The 9225-nt window shown below is 42.6% G+C and overlaps 1 long non-coding RNA gene across 2 annotated transcripts; it reads left to right on the top strand.

Annotated features, from left to right (window-relative positions):
* On the top strand, nucleotides 611-8220 carry LOC104719054. 2 transcript variants are annotated; one of them, XR_002033735.1, is made up of 7 exons: nucleotides 612-1007; nucleotides 1153-1311; nucleotides 1394-1596; nucleotides 2577-3140; nucleotides 4148-4711; nucleotides 5718-6281; nucleotides 7288-8220. It is a non-coding gene; the product is annotated as an uncharacterized LOC104719054 (long non-coding RNA). The 2 variants fall into 2 exon arrangements; XR_002033734.1 differs by having other exon boundaries at nucleotides 611-1007; nucleotides 1153-1596.

Here is a 9225-nt window from a genome sequence, read left to right as displayed (position 1 = left end):
AAAAAAAAAAAAAAAAAAAAAAAAAACTCGTACAATGTATCTTGGAATTGATGAAAATATATAGAGAAAATGTGTATAATTAATATTCATATTGCCCAATGGTTCGATGGTAGAAATAAAAAATATAATTTATTATAATTGATGGAAAATACAATATTTGTGCTCTCGAATGGTGGCCAATTTTTTCTGTTTTTTTTTTTTTATTATTGAAGCATTAACCTTGTTTTTATAGCCTCTTTCTTGCTCTTAAGAGCATCTTTACTGGCGTTGTTCAATGCGTTGCTCAGTATTTTTAAGATCTAAAAATAAATCAAAAATGCCTATTTATTAGAGAAGCGTTTCTTTGGGAAGCATCGGAAGCAACTCAAAGCAGCTCATGAGACACGACACGTGACAATTTTTAGTTGGGTAATGAATAAATAGAAAAAACAATTTTTTTTTCTTCCTATTTTCCTTTTTCTCTCTCTTCTCTCTCTTTTCACTCTCGACGGGGTGATAGTAATCTAATGTTTGTGCAGATCGATCTGACGATTCGGGAACAAAACCGGCATTATCACTTATCCTGATATTGGAGAAGCAGCTTTCAGGATATATTGCTCTTGTAAGTTTTCTTACTTCTCCGATAAATTATTGATTTTGATTTTTTTTTGTCTGGTTTGTTTCTTACCTTAGTCGGATGTATCTAATTTGGTAAAATATTATTGATTGTGATTGAGAACATAATGCATCCTTAGATCGATTGGTATGATTGAGATATGTGTGCTTTCTAAAAAACGATTTTTTTAGATTTGGATTGTGTTTGATCACATCCAATGCGTTTCTTTGTTGTTATCGTTCTTAAATTTCGTGTGTCTGAATGATTATGACTGTGATTCTTGTTTCGATATTTGTTCACTGAGTGATCCACAAGTACTCGGTTTCGACCATTGTCACTGAATATTCCAAAACCTCTGTTTCCTATTGCGGGACAACCAATGGTGCATCATCCAATGTCAACTTGTAAAAGAGTAAATCTCTTCACCCCATTTCAACAATTCAGATCAATGGAGAATTGAGATAGAATGATGATGGTGATAATGATGATAATAAAACGAATCTTTATCAGTGGCTTAGTTTTATGTACCTCTGATCTTTTTTCTCTTGACTTTTTAGATATCTGCGAGAAAACAAGCCACATGGTTCAGCTGGTGGGCTTTATCACTTTAGAAATCTAAATTAACACCCAGGAACCAATTTCTGGTTATTGGGAAGGGGTGTCGATAGACACCAAGGGGAGCGTCGATCGACACCATCAATGTTTGGTTCGACCAGGTTGTTTTTAATTGTCATTTCTGGTTTGGTTTGATTTGATTGGGTTGTCTAAACCATGTATATAAGAGAAAACTCGACCTAGGTCGTGGAAAGAGGTTGTCTTGGCCGTTCTAAGAGAAAAGAGAGAAGAAAGGTGTTCTTGAGAGTTTGGAGACTTTTGGAGAGATTCTTGGCTTGTGTAGGAGATATGTTGCTGTGGAGTGGAGATCTGGTGCTAGGAACAAAGGAAAAGGCTTCTGAGGGTTGGTTTCGTCTTTGTTGAGTCAGAATCTTCCTGCAAAAGAGGTGAGTGCATGACCATGGCTTATCTAAGCCTGAGAATCCTTTGTTTGATTGATTTGCTGTGTTTTGTGGTGTTGTTCTTGCTTGTGGTGGTTGTGTTATGGTTGTTAGAGGTTCCTGAAGCTTTTGGGTGAGTTTGGGGCGGATTGGAGATGATTGGAAACGGAGATTCGACGATCGGCTTTGTGCAGAACGCGACTGCGAAGTCGGTTTCGATCGACACCATGTTCGTGTCGGTCGACACCACTCAGGTCTCGGTCGACACCAACTTGTCTGATTCGTGATTTTCCTGGTTTGTTGTTTGGTAAACATGGGGAATCTCAGTTGCTTGTGTGTATAGCCTAGTAGATGGGAGGATTGCCTTACTAAGTATTTATGATAATACTTACGCATCTCAATCGTTGTTTGTGGTGTGCAGGTATGTGACGTGGAATCATGGCGATGAGGAGGAGGATGATATAGGGTCTCGTTTGTGTGTTGGTAGTTACATTGTTTATGTTGGAACCTTGGATAGAGTTATGCTAGGTTGTTGGATAGAATGGTTATGAGTGTTATTGTATTGATGATGTATTGGTTTTGTATTATTGGTATGTTTCCATTGTGCTTAATGGTTATTGCTGGTTAAATGATGAGTAGTGGTTTGGGTTGGTTAATTAAGAAGCATGGGATGCTAAATTATATATATTATATTTATTAAAAAAAAACGGGTTGGGTTGTTTTAGTTTGGTATCAGAGCCTTTACGGTTCTAGGATGGTTAAGTGGATGGTTAGAGCTATTAGGAATTTAATTGGGTGAATTATTTTACTTTTTGCTTGATGCATGATGTTGTGCGATGGAATTGATTATGAGTAGTTAGTCAATTTTCATGCGGTATGGAGTCCTGGTATCATCCTCTTCGAGCCTTCAATGAGATTCCACGGTAAGATGTGTGTTTATGTGCGATTTGAATTGTGTACTTAGCTTTCTGTTCTGGGTAGTGCAGATGGTTAAGGGTGGAGCTGTTGCTGGTCGTGGACGCACACGTGGTTGGGGACGCGGTCGTGGTTGTGGTAGAGGCAGAGTCCCAGTAGTGAGTGAGTCTTTTGAGCAGAGTGTGACAGCTGAGGGTGTTGGCGAGTCGCAGGACTTCAAGGAGGGGTCCATGAGTGTGGCCGGTGGTGATACTGATAACACCCGAACCAATTTCTGGTTATTGGGAAGGGGTGTCGATCGACACCAAGGGGAGCGTTGATCGACACCATCAATGTTTGGTTCGACCAGGTTGTTTTTAATTGTCGTTTCTGGTTTGGTTTGATTTGATTGGGTTGTCTAAACCATGTATATAAGGGAAAACTCGACCTAGGTCGTGGAAAGAGGTTGTCTTGGCCGTTCTAAGAGAAAAAAGAGAAGAAAGGTGTTCTTGAGAGTTAGGAGGCTTTTAGAGAGATTCTTGGCTTGTGTGGTGAGATTTGTTGCTATGGAGTGGAGATTTGGTGCTAGGAACAAAGGAGAAGGCTTCTGAGGGTTGGTTTCGTCTTTGTTGAGTCAGAATCTTCCTGCAAAAGAGGTGAGTGCATGACCATGGCTTATCTAAGCCTGAGAATCCTTTGTTTGATTGATTTGCTGTGTTTTTTGGTGTTGTTCTTGCTTGTGGTGGTTGTGTTATGGTTGTTAGAGGTTCCTGAAGCTTTTGGGTGAGTTTGGGGCGGATTGGAGATGATTGGAAACGGAGATTCGACGATCGGCTTTGCGCAGAACGCGACTGCGGAGTCGGTTTCGATTGACACCATGTTCGTGTCGGTCGACACCATGTTTGGTCCAGTGTCGATCGACACCACTCAGGTCCCGGTCGACACCAACTTGTCTGATTCGTGATTTTCCTGGTTTGTTGTTTGGTAAACATGGGGAATCTCAGTTGCTTGTGTGTATAGCCTAGTAGATGGGAGGATTGCCTTACTAAGTATTTATGATAATACTTACGCATCTCAATCGTTGTTTGTGGTGTGCAGGTATGTGACGTGGAATCATGGCGATGAGGAGGAGGATGATATAGGGTCTCGTTTGTGTGTTGGTGGTTACATTGTTTATGTTGGAACCTTGGATAGAGTTATGCTAGGTTGTTGGATAGAATGGTCATGAGTGTTATTGTATTGATGATGTATTGGTTTTGTATTATTGGTATGTTTCCATTGTGCTTAATGGTTATTGCTGGTTAAATGATGAGTAGTGGTTTGGGTTGGTTAATTAAGAAGCATGGGATGCTAAATTATATATATTATATTTATTAAAAAAAAACGGGTTGGGTTGTTTTAGTTTGGTATCAGAGCCTTTACGGTTCTAGGATGGTTAAGTGGATGGTTAGAGCTGTTAGGAATTTAATTGGGTGAATTATTTTACTTTTTGCTTGATGCATGATGTTGTGCGATGGAATTGATTATGAGTAGTTAGTCAATTTGCATGCGGTATGGAGTCCTGGTATCATCCTCTTCGAGCCTTCAATGAGATTCCACGGTAAGATGTGTGTTTATGTGCGATTTGAATTGTGTACTTAGCTTTCTGTTCTGGGTAGTGCAGATGGTTAAGGGTGGAGCTGTTGCTGGTCGTGGACGCACACGTGGTTGGGGACGCGGTCGTGGTTGTGGTAGAGGCAGAGTCCCAGTAGTGAGTGAGTCTTTTGAGCAGAGTGTGACAGCTGAGGGTGTTGGCGAGTCGCAGGACTTCAAGGAGGGGTCCATGAGTGTGGCCGGTGGTGATACTGATAACACCCGAACCAATTTCTGGTTATTGGGAAGGGGTGTCGATCGACACCAAGGGGAGCGTTGATCGACACCATCAATGTTTGGTTCGACCAGGTTGTTTTTAATTGTCGTTTCTGGTTTGGTTTGATTTGATTGGGTTGTCTAAACCATGTATATAAGGGAAAACTCGACCTAGGTCGTGGAAAGAGGTTGTCTTGGCTGTTCTAAGAGAAAAAAGAGAAGAAAGGTGTTCTTGAGAGTTAGGAGGCTTTTAGAGAGATTCTTGGCTTGTGTGGTGAGATTTGTTGCTATGGAGTGGAGATTTGGTGCTAGGAACAAAGGAGAAGGCTTCTGAGGGTTGGTTTCGTCTTTGTTGAGTCAGAATCTTCCTGCAAAAGAGGTGAGTGCATGACCATGGCTTATCGAAGCCTGAGAATCCTTTGTTTGATTGATTTGCTGTGTTTTTTGGTGTTGTTCTTGCTTGTGGTGGTTGTGTTATGGTTGTTAGAGGTTCCTGAAGCTTTTGGGTGAGTTTGGGGCGGATTGGAGATGATTGGAAACGGAGATTCGACGATCGGCTTTGCGCAGAACGCGACTGCGGAGTCGGTTTCGATTGACACCATGTTCGTGTCGGTCGACACCATGTTTGGTCCAGTGTCGATCGACACCACTCAGGTCCCGGTCGACACCAACTTGTCTGATTCGTGATTTTCCTGGTTTGTTGTTTGGTAAACATGGGGAATCTCAGTTGCTTGTGTGTATAGCCTAGTAGATGGGAGGATTGCCTTACTAAGTATTTATGATAATACTTACGCATCTCAATCGTTGTTTGTGGTGTGTAGGTATGTGACGTGGAATCATGGCGATGAGGAGGAGGATGATATAGGGTCTCGTTTGTGTGTTGGTGGTTACATTGTTTATGTTGGAACCTTGGATAGAGTTATGCTAGGTTGTTGGATAGAATGGTTATGAGTGTTATTGTATTGATGATGTATTGGTTTTGTATTATTGGTATGTTTCCATTGTGCTTAATGGTTATTGCTGGTTAAATGATGAGTAGTGGTTTGGGTTGGTTAATTAAGAAGCATGGGATGCTAAATTATATATATTATATTTATAAAAAAAAACGGGTTGGGTTGTTTTAGTTTGGTATCAGAGCCTTTACGGTTCTAGGATGGTTAAGTGGATGGTTAGAGCTGTTAGGAATTTAATTGGGTGAATTATTTTCCTTTTTGCTTGATGCATGATGTTGTGCGATGGAATTGATTATGAGTAGTTAGTCAATTTGCATGCGGTATGGAGTCCTGGTATCATCCTCTTCGAGCCTTCAATGAGATTCCACGGTAAGATGTGTGTTTATGTGCGATTTGAATTGTGTACTTAGCTTTCTGTTCTGGGTAGTGCAGATGGTTAAGGGTGGAGCTGTTGCTGGTCGTGGACGCACACGTGGTTGGGGACGCGGTCGTGGTTGTGGTAGAGGCAGAGTCCCAGTAGTGAGTGAGTCTTTTGAGCAGAGTGTGACAGCTGAGGGTGTTGTCGAGTCGCAGGACTTCAAGGAGGGGTCCATGAGTGTGGCCGGTGGTGATACTGATAACACCCGAACCAATTTCTGGTTATTGGGAAGGGGTGTCGATCGACACCAAGGGGAGCGTTGATCGACACCATCAATGTTTGGTTCGACCAGGTTGTTTTTAATTGTCGTTTCTGGTTTGGTTTGATTTGATTGGGTTGTCTAAACCATGTATATAAGGGAAAACTCGACCTAGGTCGTGGAAAGAGGTTGTCTTGGCTGTTCTAAGAGAAAAAAGAGAAGAAAGGTGTTCTTGAGAGTTAGGAGGCTTTTAGAGAGATTCTTGGCTTGTGTGGTGAGATTTGTTGCTATGGAGTGGAGATTTGGTGCTAGGAACAAAGGAGAAGGCTTCTGAGGGTTGGTTTCGTCTTTGTTGAGTCAGAATCTTCCTGCAAAAGAGGTGAGTGCATGACCATGGCTTATCGAAGCCTGAGAATCCTTTGTTTGATTGATTTGCTGTGTTTTTTGGTGTTGTTCTTGCTTGTGGTGGTTGTGTTATGGTTGTTAGAGGTTCCTGAAGCTTTTGGGTGAGTTTGGGGCGGATTGGAGATGATTGGAAACGGAGATTCGACGATCGGCTTTGCGCAGAACGCGACTGCGGAGTCGGTTTCGATTGACACCATGTTCGTGTCGGTCGACACCATGTTTGGTCCAGTGTCGATCGACACCACTCAGGTCCCGGTCGACACCAACTTGTCTGATTCGTGATTTTCCTGGTTTGTTGTTTGGTAAACATGGGGAATCTCAGTTGCTTGTGTGTATAGCCTAGTAGATGGGAGGATTGCCTTACTAAGTATTTATGATAATACTTACGCATCTCAATCGTTGTTTGTGGTGTGCAGGTATGTGACGTGGAATCATGGCGATGAGGAGGAGGATGATATAGGGTCTCGTTTGTGTGTTGGTGGTTACATTGTTTATGTTGGAACCTTGGATAGAGTTATGCTAGGTTGTTGGATAGAATGGTTATGAGTGTTATTGTATTGATGATGTATTGGTTTTGTATTATTGGTATGTTTCCATTGTGCTTAATGGTTATTGCTGGTTAAATGATGAGTAGTGGTTTGGGTTGGTTAATTAAGAAGCATGGGATGCTAAATTATATATATTATATTTATAAAAAAAAACGGGTTGGGTTGTTTTAGTTTGGTATCAGAGCCTTTACGGTTCTAGGATGGTTAAGTGGATGGTTAGAGCTGTTAGGAATTTAATTGGGTGAATTATTTTCCTTTTTGCTTGATGCATGATGTTGTGCGATGGAATTGATTATGAGTAGTTAGTCAATTTGCATGCGGTATGGAGTCCTGGTATCATCCTCTTCGAGCCTTCAATGAGATTCCACGGTAAGATGTGTGTTTATGTGCGATTTGAATTGTGTACTTAGCTTTCTGTTCTGGGTAGTGCAGATGGTTAAGGGTGGAGCTGTTGCTGGTCGTGGACGCACACGTGGTTGGGGACGCGGTCGTGGTTGTGGTAGAGGCAGAGTCCCAGTAGTGAGTGAGTCTGTTGAGCAGAGTGTGACAGCTGAGGGTGTTGTCGAGTCGCAGGACTTCAAGGAGGGGTCCATGAGTGTGGCCGGTGGTGGTACTGATAACACCCGAACCAATTTCTGGTTATTGGGAAGGGGTGTCGATCGACACCATGGGGAGCGTTGATCAACACCATCAATGTTTGGTTCGACCAGGTTGTTTTTAATTGTCGTTTCTGGTTTGGTTTGATTTGATTGGGTTGTCTAAACCATGTATATAAGGGAAAACTCGACCTAGGTCGTGGAAAGAGGTTGTCTTGGCCGTTCTAAGAGAAAAAAGAGAAGAAAGGTGTTCTTGAGAGTTAGGAGGCTTTTAGAGAGATTCTTGGCTTGTGTGGTGAGATTTGTTGCTATGGAGTGGAGATTTGGTGCTAGGAACAAAGGAGAAGGCTTCTAAAGGTTGGTTTCGTCTTTGTTGAGTCAAAATCTTCCTGCAAAAGTGGTGAGTGCATGACCATGGCTTATCTAAGCATGAGAATCCTTTGTTTGATTGATTTGCTGTGTTTTGTGGTGTTGTTCTTGCTTGTGGTGGTTGTGTTATGGTTGTTATAGGTTCCTGAAGCTTTTGGGTGAGTTTGGGGCGGATTGGAGATGATTGGAAACGGAAATTCGACGATTGGCTTTGCGCAGAACGCGACTGCGGATTCGGTGTCGGTCGACACCATGTTTGGTCCAGTGTCGATCGACACCACTCAGGTCTCAGTCGACACCAACTTGTTTGATTCGTGATTTTCCTGCTTTGTTGTGTTTGTTTGTTGTTTGGTAAACATTGGGAATCTCAGTTGCTTGTGTGTATAGCCTAGTAGATGGGAGGATTGCCTCACTAAGTATTTATGATAATACTTACGCATCTCAATCGTTGTTTGTGGTGTGCAGGTATGTGACGTGGAATCATGGCGATGAGGAGGAGGATGATTTAGGGTCTCGTTTGTGTGTTTGTGGTTACATTGTTTATGTTGGAACCTTGGATAGAGTTATGCCAGGTTGTTGGATAGAATGGTTAGGAGTGTTATTGTATTGATGATGTATTGGTTTTGTATTATTGGAATGTTTCCACTGTGCTTAATGGTTATTGCTGTTTTAATGATGAGTTGTGGTTTGGGTTGGTTAATTAAGTAGTATGGGATGCTTAATTATATATTGTCTTTATTAAAAAAAAACGGGTTGGGTTGTTTTAGTTTGGTATTAGAGCCTTTACGGTTCTAGGATGGTTAAGTGGATGGTTAGAGCGGTTAGGAATTTAATTGGGTGAATTATTTTCCTTTTTGCTTGATGCATGATGTTGTGCGATGGAATTGATTATGATTAGTTAGTCAATTTGCATGCGGTATGGAGTCCTAGTATCATCCTCTTCGAGCCTTCAATGAGATTCCACGGTAAGATATGTGTTTGTGTGCGGTTTGAATTGTGTACTTATCTTTCTGTTCTGGGTAGTGCAGATGATTAAGGGTGGAGATGTTGCTGGTCGTGGACGCAGACGTGGTAGGGGCAGAGTCCCAGTAGTGAGTGAGTTTGTTGAGCATAGTGTGACAGCTGAGGGTGTCGGCGAGTCGCAGGACTTCCAGGAGGAGTCCATGAGTGTGGCCGGTGGTGGTACTGATAGGACCGTAGGCGCTGAGGGGGTCGGTGTGGGCGGTGTCAGTGCCCGAGTGGCCGGTGGTGCTAGGGTTCCGGGTGTGGGAATCCCAGCAGGTGGAGCCTCTGTGGGAGGTGTGGACCTTGCGGGCTTGTTGACACAGCTGTTGGAGCGGATACCGGGAATGGGTCCGGCTCAGACTCAGGTAGTGCCACTAGTGGTGGCGGAGGAGCAGCAGCT

The sequence above is a fragment of the Camelina sativa genome, chromosome 10 (genome assembly GCF_000633955.1).
Source record: "Camelina sativa cultivar DH55 chromosome 10, Cs, whole genome shotgun sequence".
NCBI lineage: Eukaryota > Viridiplantae > Streptophyta > Magnoliopsida > Brassicales > Brassicaceae > Camelina > Camelina sativa.
Note: the sequence above shows the minus strand (reverse complement) of the source record. Positions and strands in the feature narration are given on the sequence as shown.